Source organism: Schistocerca nitens, chromosome 1, assembly GCF_023898315.1.
Source record: "Schistocerca nitens isolate TAMUIC-IGC-003100 chromosome 1, iqSchNite1.1, whole genome shotgun sequence".
In the NCBI taxonomy this organism is placed as follows: domain Eukaryota; kingdom Metazoa; phylum Arthropoda; class Insecta; order Orthoptera; family Acrididae; genus Schistocerca; species Schistocerca nitens.
This window is the reverse complement of record NC_064614.1, coordinates 393,707,417-393,734,907: the sequence shown is the minus strand read 5'-3', so window position 1 is coordinate 393,734,907 and position 27,491 is coordinate 393,707,417. Positions and strand designations below refer to the sequence as shown.

Genomic DNA, 27,491 nt, shown 5'->3' with positions numbered 1-27,491 from the left:
AGGGCCAGGCTTGCTGTCTTGGGATGAAACACTTTCCCCGCTAATTCATCTGTACTAGGATGGACGGGGACACATTGACCACCACAAAGCCATTGTTTTTTGTGGAGAATATCGAGGACAAGTGCGATGAAGTGGAGTCTCTCAGTAAGATGCGGTCAGGTTCCCTGTTGATCAAAGCTTCTTTTGCCGTCCAGTCTGCAGCTCTTTGTGCTTGTGATCGTCTTTGCAATGTCCCAGTGTCTATTACCCCTCACCAATCGCTGAACATGGTCCGGGGAGTGATTTTTAATAGGGATCTCATCCTGCAAACTGATGAGAAACTCTGGGCTAATCTGGAGCTTTGCAGTGTTCATTTTGTTCAACGTGTGCAGAGGGGTCACATAGACACCTGCTCCGATACCGGCACCTCAATTCTGTCTTTCGAGGGGGATACCCTCCCAGAGAAGGTCAAGGTTATGTGCTGCAGATGTGACATGAAGCCGTACATCCCACCACCCATGAGGTGCTTGTATTTTGGGCTTAAGTATTCCTGCTGTATGGCGGATCCCCTTTGTGGTGACTGTGGACACCCACTTCATGAGGGCCCAGCTTACAAAAGAGGAAAGATGATCTGAGAGTACAAGTCCCTGGATCGCCTGTCTTACACTGAGGCTAACCAGAAATATGAGAGACTTCATCCAGTGTCACTTTCTTCAACTTCTGCCTTTGTTACATCCTTTCGCCCTCCTACCTCTTCCTTTCCCCAGCCCTATCCCCATCTCCCCTTCCCCTGCAGTTCCCATGACCTCCCATCCTGGAGCCGCTCCCCCTCCCCGGCTGAAGAAGTGCCCCCCTTCTTTGGCACCTGCTGGTGATAGTGCTCCCCTTCTGGGACCCCTCTCGCCGTCAGCCTACTACCACAGCTTGGCCACGAGAGACACCATCTGTGTGCCCCAAGGTCACCTGCTCTCTTTTGGTTCCGGATCTTCCAGAAGCCTGTACCCCTCTGCGCCCCACCCTCCTCCACCTCCGAAAGAGGAGGAGGAGAAGAAGAAGAAGAAGAAGAAGAAGAAGAAAAAACTTAAGTTCCAGGACAAGCCGACCCCCCCCCTCCCCCTTCCTTCTTCCTCTGCCCTCTGGTATTGCTGGAGGTGCCATCTCCCCACTTGCTACCTGACTCTGACATCTTATCTGTGGATATCACCCCATCCTTATTGGTGACAACCACTAACCAAGTAACAAGGCCTCTTGTTGGCTTCTTAACGTCTAACCTTGACTCTCTCCACATGGTAATCTAGTGGAATTGCATTGGATACTATAATCACCTACTGGAAATACAGTGTCTTGTTTCCTCCTATTCTGTGTTCTGTCTTGCTCTTCAAGAAATGTGCTTCGTGATGATCACTCTCCAATGTTTTGTGGTTACCAGGTGTTCTGTCAGAACCGGGCTGGCTGTGGGATAGCATCTGGAGGGGTCTGCACTTTGGTTTGCACCAAAGATCCCCCTTCGTACCAGTTTGGAAGAAATAGTGGTTAGAGCCCAAATGACTCCAGCAATCACTGTTCGCAGTGTCTACATCCCTCCAGGTAGGCCATTTCCTTATGTTGAACTGTCTAGCTTAATACAGCAACTTCCACCCGTGTTGCTCCTCCTTGGGGGATTCAGTGCACCCACCCCATGTGGGGAATGCCACTTCAACAGGTAGGGGTCTCCTAGTTGAACAACTTATTACAGACTGTGATTTGTGTCTCCTCAATGACAGTTCTCTTACCCATTTCAGTGCTGTTAATGGCACCTTTACTGCTATCGATCTTATGATCTCCTCCCCTGCTGTTGTGGCTGCCCTATGCTGGTCACACCATGATGATCTTTGTGACTGTGACCACTTTCCGGTAATTCTATCATTCCCCTGACACTGCCAGGCAGATGCATGCCAATTGGCCCTTACATACATCGGCAGTGCATTTCGACACCTCTCTCTTGAATTGCATTGATGCGATCATGCAGGGTGTGTCTGCCACTATTCATCATGCTGCTGGCATTGCGTTGTCCCCCTATCAGTGGGTCCCTGTCATCATCGACTGGTGCTATGGTCGATCGAGGACATTTGAGCCACTGTTCAGGACCGCCAACGGGTGCTGCAGCGATTTAAACGACATCCTTCACAGACCAACCCCCTTTCTTTTAAGTGTCTTTGGGCTAAGGCTTACCTTATTAAACAAAGTAAAAAGGAGTGCTGGGAGCGCTACGTTTCCTCCATGGGGATGTATGCCTCTTCCTCGCAGGTTTCATCCAAACTCTGTAGCCTTCTGGGCTGACAGCAACAGTTCACTGTTCAGGATCTTATCCTCCAAGATGGTCTGTGCACTGATCCATTGGTCCTTGCAGAACACCATGCGACACGCTTGCGATGGAGTCAGCATCCTCTTCCCATCCCGGTACCTTTCTCCAGCATAAACACCGAGTTGATCAGACCCTTTGTTTCATTCCCCACCATACTGAACCTATAATGAACCCTTCACTGAATGGGAATTCTTGCAGGCTCTTACCTCTTCTCATGACACAGCCCCAGTGCTGCATTCCATCCACAACCAAGAGATCCAACACTTACACGTTACCCAGAGGCAACATCTATTTAGGGTCTTGAACCACATTTGTCTCATGGGTGCTTTCCTGTCCCAATAGTGAGACAGTATAGTTACCCCGGGAAGAACCCAACATCTCTCAGCAGCTATTGCCTGATTAGCCTGACGAATGTACTTCGTAAACTGCTTGAGAGGATGGTTAGCTTCTGATTACGTTGGGTGCTCAAATCTCAAGGCATTTTGTCCCCTTGCCAGAGTGGCTTCCTGGAAGGGCGATCTCCAACTGACCATGTATTCAGATTGGAAACAGCAATCTGACAGGCTTTTACAAACCGCCGGCACCTTGTCATGGGCTTTGTTGATCTACATAAAGCTTACAACACAGCTTGGCATCATCACATTTCACTTACCCTCCATGACTGGGTTTTTGCAGCCCCCTTCCAATTTTTGTCTGTGAATTTTTACCCCATCGGCTCATCCACGTTCGAGTTGACACTTCACTCAGCACTCCTCAGATTCAGGAGAACAGTATCCCACAAGGTTCTGTGTTAAGTGCCACACTCTTACTCATAGCCATCAATGTGCTTGTAACCTCTGTTGGGTCTGTAGTTACCCTGACATTGTATGTTGACGATTTTTGCATCTGGTGCAGCTCCCACTCGATAGTATCTGCTGGGTGCAGGTTCCAAGGCGCCATCCGACAGGCCTCTGTGTGGGCCATCTCCCATGGCTTCCAGTTTTCTCTCTACAAAACACAGGCTATGCATTTTGGTCATTGACCCACTGGACACCGCAATCTGGAACTTTAGTTAGTGTCCAGCTACTCGATGTTGTAGCACATTCCGTTTCCAGAGCCTTATTTTTGATAAAAAGCTGATGTGGCTACCCCATATTCACCAACTGAAGACCACAAGCATGTAGAAGCTTAATGCTCTCTGCCTCCTGCCCCCCGCACCTTGCAGTGCAGACCTTGCTAGTCTTCTCCATCTTTACCATGCTCATGTCTTGTCCAGACTACATAATGGTTGTCAAGTTTATGGCTCAGCGGCTCTGTCCACTGTGAAAATACTTGACCCTGTTCACCATTCTGGGGTATGTCTCACCACTGTTTTTAGTTGCCTTTTCCTTTCTTTGTATCACTTCTCCTGTTGTTCTTCTGCTTTGGCATTTGAGGTTCCTCTATTCCTTCTTCCTCCCTGTGCACACCTGATGGCCGGCCCATGCGTCTGATGCATAATGGTGATTGGGTAACGCGTAATTCCCAGCCCTGGGTCAACAGGTACATCTACATCTACATCTACATTTATACTCCGCAAGCCACCCAATGGTGTGTGGTGGAGGGCACTTTACGTGCCACTGTCATTACCTCCCTTTTCTGTTCCAGTCGCGTATGGTTCGCGGGAAGAGCGACTGTCTGAAAGCCTCCGTGCGCACTCGAATCTCTCTAATTTTACATTCGTGATCTCCTCGGGAGGTATAAGTAGGGGGAAGCAATATATTCGATGCCTCATCCAGAAACGCACCCTCTCGAAACCTGGCGAGCAAGCTACACCGCGATGCAGAGTGCCTCTCTTGTAGAGTCTGCCACTTGAGTTTGCTAAACATCTCCGTAACGCTATCATGGTTACCAAATAACCCTGTGACGAAACGCGCCGCTCTTCTTTGGATCTTCTCTATCTCCTCCGTCAACCCGATCTGGTACAGATCCCACACTGTTGAGCAATACTCAAGTATAGGTTGAACGAGTGTTTTTTAAGCCACCTCCTTTGTTGATGGACTACATTTTCTAAGGACTCTCCCAATGAATCTCAACCTGGTATCCGCCTTACCAACAATTAATTTTATATGATCATTCCACTTCAAATCGTTCCGCATGCATACTCCCAGATATTTTACAGAAGTAACTGCTACCAGTGTTTGTTCCGCTATCATAAAATCATACAATAAAGGATCCTTCTTTCTATGTATTCGCAATACATTACATTTGTCTATGTTAAGGGTCAGTTGCCACTCCCTGCACCAAGTGCCTATTCCCTGCAGATCTTCCTGCATTTCGCTACAATTTTCTAATGCTGCAACTTCTCTGTATACTACAGCATCATCCGCGAAAAGCCGCATGGAACTTCTGACACTATCTACTAGGTCATTTATATATATTGTGAAAAGCAATGGTCCCATAACACTCCCCTGTGGCACGCCAGAGGTTACTTTAACGTCTGTAGACGTGTCTCCATTGCTAACAACATGCTGTGTTCTGTTTGCTAAAAACTCTTCAATCCAGCCACACAGCTGGTCTGATATTCCGTAGGTTCTTACTTTGTTTATCAGGTGACAGTGCGGAACTGTATCGAACTCCTTCCGGAAGTCAAGGAAAATAGCATCTACCTGGGAGCCTGTATCTAATATTTTCTGGGTCTCATGAACAAATAAAGCGAGTTGGGTCTCACACGATCGCTGTTTCCGGAATCCATGTTGATTCCTACAGAGTAGATTCTGGGTTTCCAAAAACGACATGATACTCGAGCAAAAAACATGTTCTAAAATTCTACAACAGATCGACGTCAGAGGTATAGGTCTATGGTTTTGCGCATCTGCTCGACGACCCTTCTTGAAGACTGGGACTACCTGTGCTCTTTTCCAATCATTTGGAACCTTCCGTTCCTCTAGAGACTTGCGGTACACGGCTGTCAGAAGGGGGCAAGTTCTTTTGCGTACTCTGTGTAGAAACGAATTGGTATCCCGTCAGGTCCAGTGGACTTTCCTCTGTTGAGTGATTGCAGTTGCTTTCCTATTCCTTGGACACACAGGTAGGGTTCTCATGAACCCCCTGGTACAGGCCAGGCCCAGGTAGAGGTGATTGCCTGAGCTGCTACCTTCCCAAATTGCCAATTGGTCCCATTGTCATGTGTTTGGGAGGTCTGAACAATCACCTAAGGTGGGTGCGCCCGCTTGTGAATGGGCCCCCAGTTGGAAGGAGCACTCCATCGGAGACGCTGGCAATCGTGTGGATTTTCTCACAATGAGCCAATCATCTTCACAATCAGTGATTGCAAAACGTAAATGGAATGAGGCTAATGATTCAAAGACACTTCCACCTGCACCATGGTTCCTCGTGGTTTCGCACCCTGAAGACAGTCAGTCCTTTGCAATGGTAAATTTGTTTATTATTCATAAATGTGTTGATGCAGTTTCTGGCCCTGTGTAATCCTGCTCTCATTTATGGGATGGCACTTTACTTTTGGAGATTATTCTGATCCTCAAGCACAACTACTACTTGCTGGCCTCACTTCTCCACATCTATCCTGTCCGCGTCAAGGCCCATAGAACTTTGAATTCTTCCTGTGGTGTTATTTACACTAGGCTGCTTGATGGTCTGACTAAGGCCGAAATCCAATCATACCTCTCTGATCAGGGCGTCATTGCTGTCCATCGGGTGATGAAAAAGGTAGCTTCCTCCTTAGTGCTCACCTGCACTCTTTTTCTCATTTTTGATAGAGAGATCAAAGCAAGCTATCAAATTATCACAGTCTGACCGTACATTCTGAACCCAACGCGCTTCTACCAGTGTCATCATTTCAGACACACTAGAATGTCCTGTCAACACCCAGCCAAATGTGTAACCCGTGGTAGGGATGCACATGAACGTGATTTTCTGTCTCCTCCTCCCCGCTGTATCAACTGCAATGGCGGCCATGTCGCCTCCTCTCGGGATTGTCCCAAGTATCTTAATGAGCAGGCTTTGCAGGATATCCGGGTAAAGGAAAAAGTACCTTACCCAGTCGCTCACAAGTTATTGGCTAGTCACAAACTCATTGTTCTCCCGTCTGGCACTTATAGTTCTGTTCTTGCTACCTCTCGCTCCATGAAGGACTTGGCCATGCAGACGTGCAACTTCAGATTCAGCTCTGAGGTTGTGAAATTGCCCAGTGTCAAGGTAGCATCACCATCCTCTCATCCAGCTGTGCAACAAGTCAGGAAACTCTCGCCTCAAGGGGCGAAGCCACTGGCTACATAACCAGTGGGATGGAAAGGACAAGAGGAGTACTCCTGTGAAAACTTCCTATGTCCCTCCAGTCAACCATCTGAGTTTTCCTCGCTAACTAGAAAAGCTCGAAGAAGTCCAACAAAGTCAAACAGTCTTCTCCTTCGCCGACTCGAAGATCCTCTTCAACGGTGTTGCCACGTGATTCCTTAGCCAGTCTAGCCTCTGTGTCGCTGGTGCACGAGGCCAGCCTCTGTGTCTCCGGTGCACACCACCAACCATTTCTCTGCAGCCGTTGAGGTGACACCCCTTCATTTATTCCCCATCATTACTCTCCTCTTATGGAATGTTCACAGCCTTCAGTTCCACAAAGAGGATTTACGGCTGCTTTTAGCATCGCAGCATCACGTAGTACTCTGCCTTAAGGAAACAAAATTGCATCTTCACAACCACTTTGAGCCTTCACATTTCTTTCCGATTCGTTTTGACTTTCCCCCTGAGGTTGGCATTCAATCTCATGGAGTCATCATGCTGCTCATACAGGATGATGTTCATAGTCAACCCATCTCCCTGACTACCCATCTTCAAGCTTTTACAGTTTGCCTTTTCTTTCCCCACCTGACTTTTTCCCTCTGTACCATTTATGTCCCTCTGCCATTTGATGTCACCAGGGCAGACTTCCTTCAGCTTATTGGGCAGCCACCTCCCACATTTCTGCTACTTGGTGAGTTTAATGCGCATCATCCCCTTTGGGGTTCTCCCAAGACCTGTCAGAGAGGTGGCCTCTTGGCTGCTCTTCTTAATCAACTCAGCGTCTGCTGCCTTAACACTAGAGCACTCACATTCCTTCCTAACTCCTCACACACGTATTCCCATTTGGACCTATTCTTCTGCGCTGCTCAGCTTGTCCATCGTCTTGAGTGGTTTGTCCTTTCTAACACGTACTCAAGCGATTGTTTCCCATGTGCTATCCATTCGCTGACTCCTACCCCATCTTCATGCACACCTAAATGGCAGTTTGCTAAGAATGAGATTTTCACTCTGCAGCGGAGTGTGCGCTGGTATGAAACTTCCTGGCAGATTAAAACTGTGTGTCAGGCCGAGACTCGAACGAAACGAGGTACTGGCGGAAGTAAAGCTGTGAGTCGTGCTTCGGTAGCTCAGTTGGTAGAGCACTTGCCCACAAAAGGCAAAGGTCCCGAGTTCAAGTCTTGGCCCAGCACACAGTTTTAATCAGCAGCTTACTTAAGACTGACTGGTGGCTTTTCTCCTCCCTGGTGACCTTTGAAGAACAAGATTTCCCTCGTTGATGACCAGGTGGAATATCTGACAAACGATATCCTAACTGCTGTAGAATGTTCCATTCCTCACACTTCCTCTTGAACACACCATGTCCCAGACCCTTGTTGGACTGAGAAATGCCGCGATGCAATTTGTGCACGAAGGTGTGCTCTCCGCATTTTCAACCATCATCCTATGATGGCAAACTCCAGTCATTATAAACAGATGCATGCAAAGTGTTGTCACATTCTTTGCGATAGCAAAAAAGGTAGCTGGATTTCAGTCACTAGTTCTTTTAACAGTTCCACCCCATGCTCTGCTGTGTGGGCCAACCTCCGTCAGATCTCTGGGACCAAGATCTATTCGCCAATTTCAGGCCTGACAGTAGCAGACAATGTCATCATGGACCCTAATGCTATCTTCAACACCTTGGGCTGCCATTTTGAGGAAATTTCGAGCTCTTCCCACTACCACCCTGCCTTCCTCCATTGGAAACGAGTGGAGGAGGATCAGGTGATACCCTTCTGTTCTCAGAATTGTGAGTGCTACAATGCCGCCTTTGCTATGAGGGAGCCAAATCATGCTCTCAGTTCATCCCGGTCCTCCACCCCAGGGCCAGACGCCATCCATATTCAGATGTTGCAGCACCTTTCTCGTACGGGCAACCACTTCCTGCTTAAGATGCACAACTGCATCTGGGCAGAGGGCACATTTCCCGGACGTTGGTGTGAAGCTACCGTCATACACATACATAAGTCTGGTAACGACAAAAACCTTCCTTCCAGCTACTGTCCCATATCTCTCACCAACTGTGTTTGCAAGATGATGGAATGTATGATTCATGCCGGGTTGCTATGGTGGCTTGAGTCTCACAATTTACTAATGACTGCGCAGCGTGGATTTTGAGAGCGCTGTTTTGCAGTTGATCATCTTGTTACTTCATCCACTGATGTCATGAATGGTTTTCTGTGGAAATCCCAGACTGTGGCCATGTTTTTCACTTTGGAGAAGGCCTACTACACCTGCTGGAGCCCTCAGGGGCTCAGCATTGATTTGCTGGGTACGGGCTTGGTGACCCTGGGGTTCCTGAGCTGGGGAGTGGTTAGCACGACCAGTCCCCTGTCACCATGAGCTTTGGGCATGCTTTAGAGACCACTGCATGGCACAAGTGATGCAACGTTGTGTGTCTCAGAGAATGGGGATCTTGGCTTGACCACCCAGATCATTGCTGTTTAGGTGGAACAGTCGTTAGCGGGCAACCTGTGAGGAACCTACCGCTTCTCAGTTATGTGTGAGTGCATGTCATAATACAGTGTCACCGTGTGGTCATTTTGAGTGCATGCGTGTACAACACTTTTAGTTCATCTCCACATTCGTTTGTTTTTATAAGTGTAAGGGCGCTGATGACCTCGCCATTGTGTAAGGGCGCTGATGGCCTCGCCATTGGGCACCCATCAGATCCACACACACACACACACACACACACACACACACACACACACACACGACACCTGCTGGAGGCGTCTTCAGCGATATTTTGATTGTCTTCCTTCCTGGAACATTGACAGTGCCTTTTGTTTTTCCACTGACAAAACTGTCTGTATGAATTTCTGGTGGCACAATTGGTTTCTCCCACCATCTTTACATTTTGGGCCTGTTGCTTTCTATTCGGCGAAACTACAAACTTCCTGGGGCTCATGCATGGTAGGAAACTCTCTTGGTCCTCCCATGTGTCTTACTGTCAATCTGTTGTATGTGGTTCCTTAGTGTCCTACATGTCCTCAATGGTACTTCCTGGGGTGCAGATTGAACCATCCTCCTCCATTTGTACTGGTCTCTTGTCCGTCCGAAACTAGACTATGGGTGCTTTACTTATGCATCTGCATTTCCGTCCCTCTTACACCGTCGCAATACTATCCACCATCGTGACATCTGTTTGGCCACTGGCACATTTTACACTAGCCTGGTTGAGAGTCCGTATGCTGAAGCTGCTGAACTACCACCATCCTATTGATGTGACATTCTCCTCAGCAGGTATGCAAGCCATTTGTCTGCCATTTGTGGCCACCCATCCTATACCTCCTTCTTCGTTGATTCCTTTGATTGCCAGTGTGGGGCGTGTCCCTCTTCTCCTTTACCTTCTGGAGTCCGCTTTCAGCTCCAGCCATGTAACTTCACACAACATGCAACTTTCCTGGTCGGTCTGAACCCTTCACCACCTTGGCTTCGTGAAGTGGCCCATGTTCACTTTGGCTTCCATTCGCTTCCTGAGAACACTATTCCACCTTCACTCTTCGCCTTCAGTTTCACGACCTATTGCATGGAAATTTGCAATAGTACCTTTGTGTACACTGACTGCTCTCGGACTGACTTTGGTGTCAGGAGTACCTTCGTCATTGGTGCCAATGTTTTTTGATATCAGGTCCCGGCACATTGCTCAGTATTTGCAACCAAGCTCTTTGCCCTGTATCAGGCCATAGAGAACATCCAGCTTTTCAATTGTGTCCTCTGCTCAGACTCTCTCAACGCCCTTCAAAGTCTGTGTGTGTTGTTTACTGCCCATCCCTTAGTGCACCTGGTCCAGGAAGGCTGTCACTTGCTCACTCTTGGTGGAGCCAGTGGGATGTTTCTGTGGGTTCCTGATCATGTTGGTCTGCCAGGAAACGAGGCTGCTGATGCTGCTGCCGAGGCCGCAGTCCTCGTACCTCAGCCGACTAGTTCCTATATTCCCTACAGTGATCTCTATGTTGCCGCCTGTCAGGAGGTGGTGTCACTTTGCTATCGGCATTGGTCCTCCCTTCATGGGAATAAGCCTCTCCCAGTGGCTTGGACGACCTCCTCTCCGCCCTCCCTTTGAGAGGAGCTAATTTTGACTAGGTTGTGTATTGGGCACTGCCTTTTTAGCCATCTTCATTTGTTAAGTGGCATTCCTCCACCACTTTGTACACATTGTGCCCAAGTTTTAACTGCCCACCACTGCCTGATGGAATACCCATTTTTTAACTGTTTACGTTCCTGCTTGGGTTTGCTGTCTGAGTTATCAGCTCTTTTAGCAAGTGATGCACGGGCTGTTGACCACATTTTCCTTTTTATCCATTGTAGCAATATGACAAAGGCCATTTCATTTTTAGGTCGGGACCTTCATTTGTGTATGGCGTCTTTTGTAGCCCTTTCCCCTCATCCCTGTTTTTAGCTGTCTTCAATTTGGATTGATGTATAGTCATTTTTTATCTCCTCTCTGTCTTAATGTTCTATAGTTTTGAGTTGGGCGTGTATGATCGCAGTTGTTTTTTGTACCCTAAAACCAACCAAACAAACAAACGTACGTCTCACACTGGGTTAGAACTCCAGTTATTGCCAGGGTCGTATGGTGTGTTCACAGCAGAGCTACTAGCCACCAGCAGGGCCATCTGTTTTGTTCTCAGGCCCTCCTCCACAGTGTTTTAATTTGTACTGACTCAATGAGCAACCTTCAGGCTATCAACCGATGCTACTCTCGCCACCCTTTCGTCTCTGCTATCCATGACCTTGTCTTGGCCCTTGGCTGTGCCACCTGCTCAGTTGTCTTTTTGTGGGTCCAAGTCATATGGGCATCCCAGGGAATAAACCAGTTGACCATTTGGTTTGATAAGTAGATACTTACCCCCTTCCCTTTCATGATTCCAGCCTTGGACATGCAGATCTATGTGTCATCTCTCTTTGCCCTAAAGTGGAATGACATCTGGTGCACTACTGCTCTCAGTAATAAACTCCGCACAATCAAGGAGTCTACTGCGGTTTGTCACTCTTGCTTCTGCTCCTCTCAGGAGGAGCCCGCTGTCTTATGCCTTCTAGCACTGGTCGTACCAGGCTCCCTCATTGTTTTCTCTGGTGTAATGAACCACCCCCACAATGTGGTTGTGGAGCCCGACTGATAGTATCCTATATATTGCTGGAATTTCCCCTTCTTTTGGTCCCTCCTAAAATTTAATATTAGCAGATGACTCATAAATGGTTGAATTGGTCCTCAGTTTTCTATGTGAAAGTGGTTTTTATTTTCAGATATAAGGATTTGCTTTCCTCCTGGAGCAGCAGCAGGGGCAGGGTGGTTGTGGTTGGGATCTCTCTCCTTGTTTTCTATGTCTGGGATCCATGGCCCCACCTCCTTGCAAAGCTCCCTCTTTTATCCCTCTGCTTTCCCAGTTTTTAGATTTGGGCTACCCTTTTATAACTTCTGCTTGTGTGTTTTAACTTCCTCCTTTTATATTTTGACTCCTCTGACTGGAGTTTCCCAGTTGGAAAGAGTGCACCATTTGAGATGCTGGCAATCATGGGGGATTTTCTTGCAATGAGCCAATCATCTTCTTCACAGTCAGCATCTACCAAATGTAAACAGGATGAGGCTAATGATTCAAGGACCCTCTCAGCTGAACCATGGTTCCTCGTGGTTTCATGTACTGAAGACGATCCGTTCTTATCTACGGTAAATTTGTTTATTATTCAGAAAGGTGGTGATGCAATTGCTGGCCCTGCGAAATATTGCTCTTGCTCTTGTTTACGAAATTGCTCTTTGCTTTTGGAGACTACTTCTGATTTTCAAGCACAACTACTCGCAGCTTCATTCCTCCACGGCTGTCCTGTTCATGTCGAGGCACATCAAACGCTGAATTCTTCCTGTGGTGTTATTTACAATAGGCTGCTCGATGGTCTGACCGAGGTAGAAATCTGATCGGGGTGTCATTGCACTCCATCAGGTGACGAAAAAGGTAGATGCATCTTTAGTGCCCACACGCACTCTTTTTCTCACTTTTGATAGAGTGGTGCTTCCGTCAAAGATAAAAACAGGCTCTGAAGTTATCACAGTCCAACTGTACAGTCCAAACCCGATGCTCTGCTACCAGTGTCATCATTACAACCATATTCTAATGTCCTGTTGACTCCCAGCCAAATGTGTAACCTGTGGTAGAGATGCTCATGAGGGCAATTGTCCGCCTCCTTGTCCCAGCTGTATCAACTGCAATGGTGACCATGCTGCCTCCCCCCAAAATTGTCCCATGTATCTTGATGAGTGGGGTGTCCAGGAGATCCGTATGAAGGAGAAAGTGCCTTACCCGACCACTTGCAAGTTGTTGGTTAGTGGGAAACCCTGCTTTCTACCATCCGGCACTTACAGTAGTGTTCTTACTACATCTCACTCCATGAGGAACATGGCCACATATACAATGTGACCTCAACTTCAGCACTGCATTGTGAAATTGCCTAGTGTTATGGTAGCATCACCATCTCCTCTTCCAGCTGAGCAACAAGCCACCAAACGTTTGCCTCATGGGGTGAAGTCACCAGCTAACAACCAGCAGACTGGAAAGGACAGAAGTAATACTTCTGTGAAGACTTACTACATCCCTCCGGCCAACAAACATCTGAGTCTTCCTCCGTCAACCGGAAACGCTCTAGGAAGTCAAACAAAGGCAAACGGTCTTCTCCTTCACCGACTCGGAGATGCTCTTTGATGGTGTCGCCACGTGATACTCTCGTCTGGCCGACCGTCGTGTCACCAGTGCGTACCACCAACCATTTTTCTGCCCTAGCCTCCACCGATCGAAAGGGAGAATGCCGATGCCTCTGTAGATCTCATGGAGCAGGATCTTCCAGCCTCTGCGCCCTGTAGCAGTGAGTCTTTGAAGACTGGCACTCAGCAGCCACTGAGGTGACACCTCTTCATTTATTCCTTCCTCCCTTTTCCTCATTAAGATTCACCTCCAATGGAACCCTCACGGCCTTTGATCCAACAAAGATGACTTATGGCTGTATTAGAATCACAGCATCTGCTTGGTCTCTGCCTTTAGGAAACAAAATTGTGTCCTCATGACCGCTGTAAGCTCTCACGTCTTCCCAGTCCACTTTGATCTTCTCCACGAGGACAGTATTCCATCTAATGGGGAAATCATGCTGCTTATCCAGGATGACATTCATAGCTGACCCATCTCCGTGACTACCCAATTTCAAGCTGTTGAAGTCCACGTTTTCCTTCCCCACTTGATCTTTTCCCTTTGTATCGTTTACATCCCTCCATCATTTGGTGTCACTGGGGCAGACTTCCTGTAGCTTATTGGCCATCTCCCTCACCCCTTTCTGCTGCTCAGTGACTTTCGTGTGCACCATACCCTTTGGGGCTCACCCAGAACCTGTGAGAGAGGTGCCCTCTTGGCTGACCTCAATCATCTTAACCTCATCTGCCTTAATGTGGGAGCACCCACCTCCCTTTCAGGCTCCACTCACACCTATTCCCATTTGTACATCATCTTCTGCACTGCCCAGTTTGTCCATCATCTCAAGTGCTCTGTTCTCTCTGACATGTATTCAAGCGACTGTTTACCATGTGGTCTCCGACTGCTGACTCCTGCCATAGCTACGTGCACACCAAAATGGCAGCTCTCTAAGGCCAACTGGAGGCTTTACTCCTCCCTGACGATGTTCGACGAACATTTCCCTAGTTGCGATGAGCAGGTATAATATCTTACAAATGTTATCCTTACCTCCACAGAATGTTCCATTTTTTACACTTCCCTTGATGACTGAGGCATGCCACAACACAGTTCACATGCAGAGACTTGATCTCTGCATTTTTAAACATCATCCTGTGATTTTCAACTGTATTCATTACAAACAGTTGTGTGCACAGTGTCGTTGTGTTCTTTGGGATACCAGAAAAGCTAGCTTGATTTCCTTTACTAGTCCTTTTAACAGTTCCACACTGTCTTCCATCATGTGTGCCAACCTTCGATGGCTTTTTGGGACCAAGGTCCATTCCCCAATTTCCAGCCTGACAGTAGCAGATGATGTCATAGTGCGCTCTACTGCCATCTCCAACACCTTGGGCTGCTATTTTGCGGAGATTTCGAGATCCACTCACTATCACCTTGCCTTCCTACATCGGAAACGAGTGATGGAGGCTCAGGCGATAGCTTTCTCTTCTCAGATTTGCGAGTGCTGCAATGCCACCTGTACTATGATGGAGCTAGATGATACTCTCACTTCATCCCGATCCTCCCCTCCAGAGCTGGATGATGTTCACATTCAGGTGTTGCAGAACCTTTCTCTTGCAGGCAAGCACTTTCTCCTTCATATGTACGATCACATGTGGGCAGAGGGCACATTTCCCAGATGCTGGTGTGAAGCCGCTGTCATACTCATACCTAAGCCCAGCAAGGACAAACACCTTCCTTCTAATTCTCGCCCCATTTCTCTCACCAGCTGTGTTTGTGAGGTGATGCAACATATGATTCATTCCAGCTGTTATGGTGGCTCGAGTCTCACAATTTACTAACCACTGCACAGTGTGGAGTTTGAGTGTGCTGTTGTGTGGTTGACCATCTCGTCACTTTGTCAACCCATTTCATGAATGATTTTCTGTCAAGATACCAGACTGTAGCCGTGTTTTTCGATTTGGAGAAATCCTACGACACCTGCTGGAGGACTGGTATCCTCCGTACTCTCTCCATGTGGGGCTTCTTTGGCCGCATGCCCTGTTTCCTTCAGGAATTCGTAAAGACCGAGTTTTAAAGGTATGTACAGGTTCTGCCTTGTCGGACACCTTTATCCAGGAAAACAGTGTGCCTCAGGGTTCCGTCCTGAGTGTCTTCTCCTTTGCTATCGCCATTAACCATATTATAGCCTGTCTCCCACCGGGCATCTTTGGCTCCCTTTTCATTGATGATTTTGCCATCTGTTGCAGTTCTCCACAGGCTTTTCTCCTTGAGTGACATCTTCAGTGGTGTCTCAATCATCTTTACTCATGGACCATCGACAATGGCTTTCGCTTTTCCACCGACAAAACTGTTTGTATGAATTTCTGGCTATGCAATTGGTTTCTTCCATTGTATTTACATCTTGGGTCTGTTGCTCTTTTATTCATTGAAACCAAAATTCCTGGTGCTCATGCTCAATAGGAAACTTCCTTGGACCTCCCACATGTCTTACCTGGGCACCTGCTGTACCTGGTCTCTCAGTGTCCTCAGCAGTACTTCCTGGGGAGTGGATCGGACCACCCTCCTCCATTTGTACTGGTCCATTGTACGTTCGAAAGAGGACTGTGGGAGCTTTGTGTATGCATCTGCATGTCCGTCCATCTTATGCCGCCTCAATGCAATCCGCCATCGTGGCACCAGTTTGGCCACTGATGTCTTTTACACTAGCTTGGTGGGAATCTGTATTCGAAAGTTGCCGAACTACCACTTCGTGAGGTGGTCTGTGTTCACGTTCACCTTCACCTTCATTTGCTTCCTAAAGACGCTACTCCAACCTCACTATATTGCCATAAGTTCACAACCTTCGCGCGGAACTTAGCAGTAGTACCTTTGTATACACTGATGGCTCTCGGACTGACCGTGGTTTAGGGTGTACCTTTGTCATTGGAACTGACGATTTTCAGTGTCGGCTTCTGGAACACTGCTCAGTATTTACAGAAGAGCTCTTCGCCCTGTATCAGGCTGCACAGTACATCTGGTGACACAGGCTTTTCAATTGAATCATCTGCTCCGACTCGGCCAGTGCCCTTCAGAGCCTCAGTGTGCTGCACACTGTCCGTCCCTGCCCTTGCTCACTCTTGATGGATGTGTGATATTACGTGGGTTCCTGGTTACACCGGTCTGACAGGAAACAAGGCCGCTGATGCTTCTGCCATGGCTGCAGTCCTCATACCTCGGCCCGCTAGTTCTTCCACTCCCTCCAGTGACCTCTGTGTTGCTGTGTCAGGAGGTGGTCTCACTTTGGCAGCACCACTGGTCCTCCCTTCATGGGAACAATCTCCGGGGAATTAAACCTGTCCCATTGGCTTAGACGACCTTCTCCCTCGTCCTCTTGCTGTGAGGAGATCGTTTTAGCTAGGCTGTGTATTGGGCACTGTCTTTTTAGCCATCACCATTTGTTAAGTGGTGCTCCCTCACCACTATGTCCTCATTGTCCTCAACCTCTGACTTTTTACCATGACAGAACGCCCTTCTTTTAACCACTTACGTTGTCATTTATGTTTGCCTTCTAAGTTATTGGCCATTTAAGAGAACAAAGCGTGGGCTGTCAACTATGTTCTACTTTTTATCTGTCGTAACAATATGGTGAAGGACATTTAATCTTTAGTTCAGGACCTCCATTTCTCTGTGGCGTATTTTCTGAACCTTCCTCCAAGTCCCTGTTTTTAGCTGTCTTTGCTTCCGTTGCTTGGGCTTAATGTGTAGTCATTTTTAACTTCTTTCTTCTTACTGTTCTATGGTTCTGACAGGGGTGCATATGACCCTAGTTGCTTTTATGTTCTAAAACAAACCAGAAACTCGGACTCCTGCCCTTTGTAATTACTAACATTATTTTAAGAATCGTACCAACTTAGAGAGGATGTCGGGTGGAGTTTGTACGTAGGTTCTGAACTCTGCCTTGTGATACGCCGTTGGAGGCTATGGCTGTTTGGGAAAGGGCACATCAGAATTTTGCCATCTGTAATGTTTATCTCCCTCCTGATGATGTTGTGTCCCAGGATGTACTGCCTGGATTACTCTCGCAGCTCCCCCCATCTTTCCTAGTCTTGCGCAACAACTTCAGTGCCCATAACCCTTTATGGGGCGGAACAATGGAACAATGATTACTGGCCATGGCAAAGACATTGGAACTTTACTGGCACGGCCTGATCTTTGCCTCTTGAATTCTAGTGCTCCTAAACACCTCATTGTGGCACACAAAACTTATTCGGCTATTGATCTCTACTTTTGCAGTTCTGGTCTTCTACCATCTGTCCACTGGAGGATCCATAATGACCTGTGTGGAAGTGACTACTTTCCGATCTTTCTATCCCTGCCTCAGCGTTGCTCCCCTGGACGCCTGCCCAGATGGATTCTCTCTAATGCTGACTGGGATCAGTTCACCTCTGCTGTCGTCCTTAGACCCCCATTGCAATACAGTATTGGTGCGACTGTTCAACATGCAATGGCAGCCATTCTTTCGGCAGCCAACCAAACCATCCCCTCTTCCTCAGAATCCCCCCCTTGGATGACGATACCCTGGACCCCAGAGATATCTGTGGCCAATAGAGATCATAGGTGGGCTGTCCAACACCATAAGCTGCACACTTTGTTGGAGCACCTCATTGCCTTGAAGTGGCTCTGTATCCATGTACAATACCTCATAAAAGGATGAAAGCAAGAATCCTGGGAACGGTATGTTTCCACCATTGGATCACGTACCTCTTAATCACATGTAGGGGCGAAGATCAGATGCCTCTATGGCTTACAGTCCCCTGCAGGTGTACCAGGTATTTCCTTAGATGATACTGTTTATACTGAGCCATATCCCGTCACCGAACATTTTGCTGAGCATTATGCTTGCGCATCTACATCTGAGAACTACCACCATGCCTTTCGGCTCATAAAACAGTGGGTAGTGAGAATGCGCTTATCTTTTGCTACCCGGTACCTGGAGCCATGCAGTGCTCCATTCAGTGAATGGTTACTCCCTAGTGTTCTACCCAATTGCCCTGATACGGCCCCAGGGCCAGGCCGCATCCACAACCAAATGCTGGAACATCTCTCAGTGGATTGTCAGTGTCACATTTTAGTCCTCTGTAATCGGATCTGGAATGAGAGAGAGTTTCCATCTCAGTGGCGAGAAATTGCAGTTGTACCAGTACTGAAACCGGGTAAGAACCCTCCCTAGAAATGGACAGGTATCCGTCAATCATCCTAACCAATGTTCTCTATAAGTTGCTCTAATGCATGGTGAGCAAGCAGCTTTGTTGGCTCCTTGAATCTTGTGCCTTTTGGCTGCATCTCAGGGTGGTTTTAGGAAAGGCTGCTCCACTGCTGATGATTTGTTTCTCTTGGAGCCCAGCACCAGAATGGTCTTGGGCGTTGTCATCACCTCATCACTGTCTTCAGAAGGCTTATGACATGACATGACATTGTGACACCACATCCTTACTACATTACATGATTGGGGTCTCTGGGGTTCACTCCCAATTTTTGTTAAGAACTTCCTGTCACACGATATGATCTGGGTTCAAGTGGGTGCTTCACTCAGTACCCTCCATATCCAAGAGGACAGAGTCCCGGCCGTGTACTGAGTGTCGCCCTCTATCTGTTAGCTATCAATGGTCTAGCGATGGGCTCTCACCCATGGCTTTTGGTCTTCAGTCACCAAGACTTGGGTCATGCACTTCTGTTCCCATCATACTACCCACGCACACCAGAACTTTACCTAGACAATCAATTACTTCTTGTAGCTGAGATGCACTGCTTTTTGGGACTGGTCTGTGATTCCTGGCTGACATGGGTTCCCTATTTTGGCCAAATGAAGCAAAAATGTTTGCGACGCTCCAATATACTTCCCTGCCTCAGTAACACTAGCTTGGGTGCAGATTGCTCTCGCTTTTGCACTTCTACAAAGCTCTGGTTCTGCCCCATCTTGATTATGGGAGTCTTGCATATGGTTTCAACGTCACCCTCAGCATTGAAGATACTGAACACCTTTCATCATTTTGGGGTCTGTCTTGTGACAGAAGCCTTCCGAACAACCCTTGTGAACAGCTCACTATTCAAGGCTGGAGTCCCTCCATTGCCTATCCGGCACCAACAATAACTGCTGAATATTATGCTGTACACATTTTTAGCTTCCTTGAACATCTCAACTACTGTGTCCTCTTCCCTCGTAGGAAGCACAACCTCCCACAGAAGTGACCCAGAACTGGGCTTACAGTTGCTGCATGCCTCCAGTTTCTCTGTTCAGAGCTGCAACTTCCTCCAGGATTGTGCCCTGACCTCAGATTTATCTTGAAGTCTCCTTTGGTATAAATATTCCATTGACCCCACAGTTTTTCACCACCTGTTCTTGGCTGTCCTTGAGACATCTCCAGCTTCAGAAGTTTTATTCATCTATGGCTCAACCATTGATGGATGAACAGGCTTTGCATACACACGTGCACGATGCAGTGAACTCTACTCTCTGCCAAATGGCTCCAGTGCCTTAACTGCTGAATTGATGGCCTAGCAGTGTTCCTGCTCTGGCAAGTGTATCCTAATCTGTAGTGACCCCCTTAGCAGCCTTCAGCATATAGACCAGTGCTGCTCTCCTCACCCACTGGTTACGGCTATCCAGGATCTTGTCTCTGACCTTCACCAAGCTGAATGTCCAGTTGTTTTTGTGTGAACCCCTGGTCAAGTCGGGATTCTGGGAAATGAACGACTATCTGGTTGCCCAAGCTGACCACCAGGATGCTGATTCTGGAAACGAGAGTCCCAGAACAGGACCCTTTGGTCATTTATAAGCTATCAATTGCTGGAAGTCTGGAACTGAGAAACTCAGAAAGGTCTGCCCTGATTACCCCAAACAAACTGTGGACAATTAAGGAGACCATGATCTCATATGGCAGTCTTCCCTGCATGCTTCTCGCAGGGAATCTAGTGTCCTCTGTCAACTCCATATTGGCCACGTTTGGCTGACCCATGGCAACATTCTCTGATGTGAGGATCTCCCTCGCTGCTGCCTCAGAGCCCACCTGACTGTGGCCACCTTACTCTAGACTGCCCTAATTTGGCTGCTTTGAGGCAGTGTATTGATCTTCCTGACATGCTACCTGTGGTGCTGGCAGACAATGCCAAAGTGGCTAGCCTGGTATTACGTTTTGCCCACCCACAAAGATGGTTTCTATTCATCCCTGCAAGATTGGGCTTTTTGGCCTCATTGTCTGCCTGAGGGGTTGGTGGAGCACCCCTCTGCTGATCTCTACCTTTTCCACCTATTTATTCTCCTTATCCTTTTTTCATTTCTCAATTTTAATGCCTTGTCTTGACTGATCTTTTGGCGTCTTGTCTCTGCTGTCTTTCGTCTGGTTTTTTTTTTTTTGGGTTAGTTACACTTAGGCATTCCAGAATTTGCTTTGCGCCTCCTGCCTTTGAAGACCACTCCTGGTTTTCCACTGAATGGATGAAGGGACTGATTACCTTGCAGTTTAGTCCCTTTCACTCTTTCCCCAACCACAGATAGAATTTTAAACTTCCAATACACCATTTGAAATTCTGTGCCCAATTACCAGCATGCGTGTGTTTAAAAATTTGCAGTAAAATAAAATCCAGTAATATGTTTAATATGCAGTGTGGTTCACAGAAAATATTGCTCTTTGCTCTTCTTGTGGAAAAGTGTTGTTATTCTAGTGAATAATTCATTGAGAGCTGTTTCACAGTTTTAACGATGGAGAACTGCAGTATTATGAATTGTTTAGAAATAAAGGAGATGACTCACCTAAAGGCAGAAGTGCTGCGTCTGTGGTGATTCTAGAGTTTCTATGTGAACTCTAGAACCACTCGGCCTTCTACCATCTTGAACGCACGATATTCTGGATATGAGTGTGGGATGGTAGAATCCTACCTACTGCGCATCACATGTTTGTGTGTGCAGGTTTAAAAACAGTTGCGGGAAGAAAGTAGAAGCGGCAGACGATCTGCACCGACAAGTACCTGTCGGGCAATCCATAGATGTTTAAGTGAGTGTGTAAAGAAGAACCATGGAGTTTATATGCAGCTATGTGCTTATTGAGTCATTGACTATTGTTATTAAAACAAAGACAGTTGTAAAAGAACTCTTGAAAACTCTTGACGTAACCTTGCTATAGGCAGGACTTATTTACTGATTTATGTTAAGAAAAGTTTCCGACTGTACGAGGGACTTACCGGAAGTTATATATTTATGTTGAAAGTGAGAGTTTTATTGTATGAAAGTGAAATACATTGTTAATTGACGAAAAGCAAAGTTTGTATGTCTACTTATTTCATAAGTAGAAAGAGTCTAAAAATTCCTGTACCTAGCGTTATTCGACAGAGAAGAAGTCAAGAGGGTTTCCAGCAGCCAGCTATCCAGTAAAGAAGAGTGGCTGCAAATTTCAAGTAAGTCGCCTCGTAAAGAAGTGGAAGCTGGTTTGGGGGAATAAACTGAAATAACCCAGATTCACACTCACACTTTACGTCGGAAATGTTAGATGTCATTGACAGATACTGTCTAGAGGGAGGAGCTGTCTGTGGGGTCTCAAGGGGTGCAGGTAGAAGGGGCCCGTGGCAGACGGCTAAGCACTCAATTTCATGGGATGGCAGCACGCAACTAGTTGACACATGTTGGATGGGCATAATGGGAAAGGGGTGGCGTGTGTGTGCATGTCCACACACACACACACACACACACACTCTCTCTCTCTCTCTCTCTCTCTCTCTCTCTCTCTCTCTCTCTCTATATATATATATATATATATATATATATATATATATATATATATATATATACCTGGAAATTGAAATAAGAACACCGTGAATTCATTGTCCCAGGAAGGGGAAACTTTATTGACACATTCCTGGGGTCAGATACATCACATGATCACACTGACAGAACCACAGGCACATAGACACAGGCAACAGAGCATGCACAATGTCGGCACTAGTACAGTGTATATCCACCTTTCGCAGCAATGCAGGCTGCTATTCTCCCATGGAGACGATCGTAGAGATGCTGGATGTAGTCCTGTGGAACGGCTTGCCATGCCATTTCCACCTGGCGCCTCAGTTGGACCAGCGTTCGTGCTGGACGTGCAGACCGCGTGAGACGACGCTTCATCCAGTCCCAAACATGCTCAATGGGGGACAGATCTGGAGATCTTGCTGGCCAGGGTAGTTGACTTACACCTTCTAGAGCACGTTGGGTGGCACGGGATACATGGGGATACATGCGGACGTGCATTGTCTTGTTGGAACAGCAAGTTCCCTTGCCGGTCTAGGAATGGTAGAACGATGGGTTCGATGACGGTTTGGATGTACCGTGCACTATTCAGTGTCCCCTCGACGATCACCAGTGGTGTACGGCCAGTGTAGGAGATCGCTCCCCACACCATGATGCCGGGTGTTGGCCCTGTGTGCCTCGGTCGTATGCAGTCCTGATTGTGGCGCTCACCTGCACGGTGCCAAACACGCATACAACCATCATTGGCACCAAGGCAGAAGCGACTCTCATCGCTGAAGACGACACGTCTCCATTCGTCCCTCCATTCACGCCTGTCGCGACACCACTGGAGGCGGGCTGCACGATGTTGGGGCGTGAGCGGAAGACGGCCTAACGGTGTGCGGGACCTTAGCCCAGCTTCGTGGAGACGGTTGCGAATGGTCCTCGCCGATACCCCAGGAGCAACAGTGTCCCTAATTTGCTGGGAAGTGGCGGTGCGGTCCCCTACGGCACTGCGTAGGATCCTACGGTCTTGGCGTGCATCCGTGCGTCGCTGCGGTCCGGTCCCAGGTCGACGGGCACTTGCACCTTCCGCCGACCACTGGCGACAACATCGATGTACTGTGGAGACCTCACGCCCCACGTGTTGAGCAATTCGGCGGTATGTCCACCCGGCCTCCCGCATGCCCACTATACGCCCTCGCTCAAAGTCCGTCAACTGCACATACGGTTCATGTCCACGCTGTCGCGGCATGCTACCAGTGTTAAAGACTGCGATGGAGCTCCGTATGCCACGGCAAACTGGCTGACACTGACGGCGGCGGTGCACAAATGCTGCGCAGCTAGCGCCATTCGATGGCCAACACCGCGGTTCCTGGTGTGTCCGCTGTGCCGTGCGTGTGATCATTGCTTGTACAGCCCTCTTGCAGTGTCGGGAGCAAGTATGGTGGGTCTGACACACCGGTGTCAATGTGTTCTTTTTTCCATTTCCAGGAGTGTATATATATATAAGGTGGGGTGAGAGCAAGTTACCTTAAGTTTAAGCCAGGGAGGTTGCGGAAGTGAAGAATGTGCTGTTAAGGATAGCTCACATCTGTGCAGCTCAGAGAAGTTGGTGGTGGAGGTGGGGAGGATCCAGATGGCAAGGGTTATAAGCAGCCATTGAAGTCTTGCATGTTGTGCACTGCTGCATGTTGTGTCACTGGGTGGTCCGTGGTCCATCTTGTTTTTGGCAACAGTTTGACCCTGGCCGTTCATTCTGGTTGGCAGCTGGTTGGTTGTTGTACCAGTATAAATGCATTTTACATGGGTATGGTAACCAACCAGCTTCCCCCAACAAGCTCCCTGTCTCCTGCCTCTCTTCGTCCCTCCCTCCCCACCACACTGCACACGCCTCACCCCAGGAAGGGGTGAGCCAGGAAAGAGCTGGCAGTTAAATGAGCACAATGTAGGGAGACAAGCTTGTGTGTGTGTGTGTGTGTGTGTCTGTGTGTGTGTGTGCGCGTGTGCGTGTGTGTGTGTGGGGGGGGGGGGGGGCGTGCTTGTTTCTCCGACAGCTTGAAAAGGAAAGCTGGCAAAGTAAAGCTCTGCACCTTTCATGTGTGTCTCTGTCGGTGACGCAATGCTTCTACTGTTAGGTGAGTCGTCTCCTTTATTCCTAAATAATTTATTATTCTCAGCCAGAACTTTCCATGCATTATGGAAACTACAGTATGTATTTTTGTAGCTGTATCCCAGAAATGTACATAAAATAAACTTTTGTTTTTTCTCTTAAAAAGTCTTCTTACTGCAAATATTGAATTGTCTCCTGTGCATCAAATCACATAATTTGAAAATTGTATGTAATGAGATGAATAAATCGTGTTCCACAATACTGGCCAGCAACCCTGTCTTATAATTTTGTAGTTTCCTCCTAGTGAATTTTCCTGGTAATATATTCTAGGAGTCCTTCATTTATATAATTCTGCATGTATGCTGCCAATTGTGGCTAGTGACAGGAAGGGCATATGGTCACTCCTTAAATTAACCATGCCAAACTTACACCAAACTGTTCTGACCCTGTGCTGCTGTGGAACAAGGCACAAGAAAAAGATGTTAGAAAATGTGGTGATATAATGGGTAGCCTACTGAACTCATACTTGGGAGGGGCTTGTCCAGCCAGCCTGTGTAGTTTTTCCATGGTTTTCCTAAATTAGTCAAGGCTAATGCCATGGTAGTTTCTTTCAAAATGAGATCAGTTTCTTTCCCTACCTTTGTCCTTACTGAATGTGTGCTCTACTTCTAATATGGAGCGAGTTGGCACTGTGGTTAGCACACTGGATTCACATTCGGGAGGACAATGTGTGTGTTCCTAAGGGACCAACTACTTAGGTCAAGGTCCCTAGAGGACAATGGCCAAACCCACGTCTGGCCATCCTGATTTGGGTTTTCTGTGATTTCCATAGATTGTTTCAGGCAAATGCTGGTGTAGTTCTTTTGAAAGGGTACGGGAAATTTCCTTCCCTAATCCAAGCTTCTGCTTCGTCTCTGACACCCTCATTCTCAATGGGATGTCAGACACTAATCTCCTCCTCCACCTCCTCCTCCTTCTTCTACCTCTAATGATATCATTTCTGATGAAAAGTTAAACCTTAATATTTCTTCATTATACCCGAGTGCAAGAGAACAAAATGTAAACTTTGATCAATTGGACTCTCTTTTGTAACTCCCCCCCCTGCGGGTCCGGGGTAAGAATAGGCCCAAGGTATTCCTGCCTGTCGTAAGAGGCGACTAAAAGGAGTTTCAACCGTTTCGGCCTTCCATGTAATGGTCCCCCTTGGGGTTTGACCTCCATTTTTCAAAATTCTACAGAAGTACGAGCCTTTTGGGGAAGGACGCCTTACGTGGTGTACCACTGGTCCTCAGTGCACTAAGACCTTGGCACTCAGCATTGTAACGGCGTTGTCACCATATCCACTATTCCTCAAATTGGGCCTAAACGCCAGATGGGTTGTACAAGTTACGCCCATAGTGCGTCCCCATCTGTACCTACGATCATGATGGACTTTCCATGGCACCCGAAATCCAGCACGGTAGCCAGCCCGTTGTGGTAGAGTCGTCATGTACCCTCTAGGTTGTAGCTCCCTGACAACACAGGGATCGTACTGCCGATACCTGAGCTGCACCCTCCCCATGTCGGCCAAGGAGTAGATGCCTGTCTCCTTGGGGCATCAGGACTCCCGGCAACGGTCATCCTTCCAGGTGGCCCTTGCTGAGGCTGGGTGGCGCCCGTGGGGAGAGCCCCTGGTCAGAGTGGGTGGTATCGGGGCGGACGTTTCGCAAATGAAACATCAACACGTATCAGGTCGCTCTGCGGCCGAGTCTTTCAAAAGGAAAGGTACTGTCTCTGGTTCTGGTTCTCATGCCCTTTCCCCCTTGGCCACTCCCTGGGAGGAGGGACAGGCCCGCCGGCTTGGGGCGAAGTACTTCCCCCTCTATTTGGTCTGTTCTTGAACCGATGGGGGGACGTTCGCCACCTCCAAGCCCATGTTCTTTGTTCAGCACATCGAGGACATCTTCGGGGAAATCGAGGCTCTCAGTAAGATGCGTTCGGGGTCCGTTCTTATAAAGACCGCCTCCGCCACACAGTCGGTGGTGCTCCAGGCGTGCAACCAACTAGGGGACATCCCAGTGTCCATTGTCCCGCATCTGGCACTGAATAGGACGCAGGGGGTTATTTTTCATCGGGACCTCCTGCTGCAATCTGATGAGGAGCTCAGGGCCAACCTGGAGCGCCGAGGCGTGCATTTCGTCCGGCGAGTCCAGTGCGTCCCCAAAGACCGTCGCATCGACACCGGGCCCATTATCCTCGCCTTCGAGGGGGACGTTCTCCCGGAGAGGGTAAAGGTGATGTGCTACCGGTGCGACGTGCGACCTTACGTCCCGCCTCCTATGCGCTGTTTTCGGTGTTTGCGCTTTGGGCACATGTCGTCACGCCCCTTTGTGGCGATTGTGGACGTCCTCTTCGTGAGAAACATACATGCACCCCACCACCTCGGTGCGTTAATTGTCCTGGCATCCACTTGCCTAGATCCTTAGACTGCCCCGCGTATCAGAAGGAGAAGAAGATTCAAGAACTCAAAACTTTGGATCGTCTCTCTTATTCTGAGGCCAGGAAGAAGTATGACCGCCTCCATCCCGTGACGTTGACCACTTCGTTTGCCTCAGTCGTGTCCACTCCTTCCACGGTATCCTCACCCCTATCCTGTCCCCCCTCCACCTCCTCCCCCCATCCGGGGTCTATGCCTCCGCCTCCCAAATCCCTCCCTTCCAAATCCTCCTCCCCCGTGGCCCCAGCCTCCTCTGCCCCAGGGGCCACCCTTCCTCCTCCCCCCCCCCTCCGCCGCCTGAGAAGCGATCCTCTTCTCAGGCGTCCATCGGGGAAACGTTCCGGACCCCAGCTTTCGAGGTCCGGCGTTCCAAAACGGACCCCGCGCGTGATGACCTTCTTCGGGTCCAGCCCACCATCCCTGTGCCTCCTCAGACTTCCAAGAAGACTTCCAAGAAGACCTCCAAGAAGACCTCCAAGAAGAAGTCTCTATCCCCCTCTCCACCCCAGCGCGTTTCGTCTGACGCTCCATCTGTGAGGCGCTGCTCCCGGCCATCCTCAGTTTCGCCGGGACGCTCTGCTGCCAGGCGCTCAGCTGGCCTCTCGTCGGCAAATGATGCTGCCCCTCCTACACAACCCAGGACAGCGACCGCAGCTGGCGACAACTCGATGGAACAGGATCCGCCTCCCGCCGGTTGTAGCGTTTTTCCCTCGAAACCTGGCCCTCCGCGGCCGTCGAGGTGACCAGCTCTTCCCTCGTCTCGTTCCCCCTCTTTTTTGACTAGCGATGGCCTTGTTACACTGGAACATAAGAGGTATTCGATCTAATCAGGAGGAATTACAACTGCTCCTCCGCCT

The 27,491-nt window shown here is 48.4% G+C and overlaps 1 protein-coding gene across 2 annotated transcripts in view; it reads left to right on the top strand.

The window, feature by feature from the left end:
* LOC126249366 (synergin gamma-like) overlaps positions 1 to 27,491 on the top strand; it is a 173,491-nt gene that overhangs the window by 3,670 nt on the left and 142,330 nt on the right. The window contains exon 2 of one of the 2 annotated variants that reach the window (XM_049951027.1): positions 1,409 to 1,566. The exons of the other annotated variant lie outside the window; for it this stretch is intronic. The gene's annotated coding sequence lies outside the window, so the exon portion shown is untranslated. The remainder of the gene's footprint in view (positions 1 to 1,408; positions 1,567 to 27,491) is intronic. 2 annotated transcript variants of the gene reach the window in all.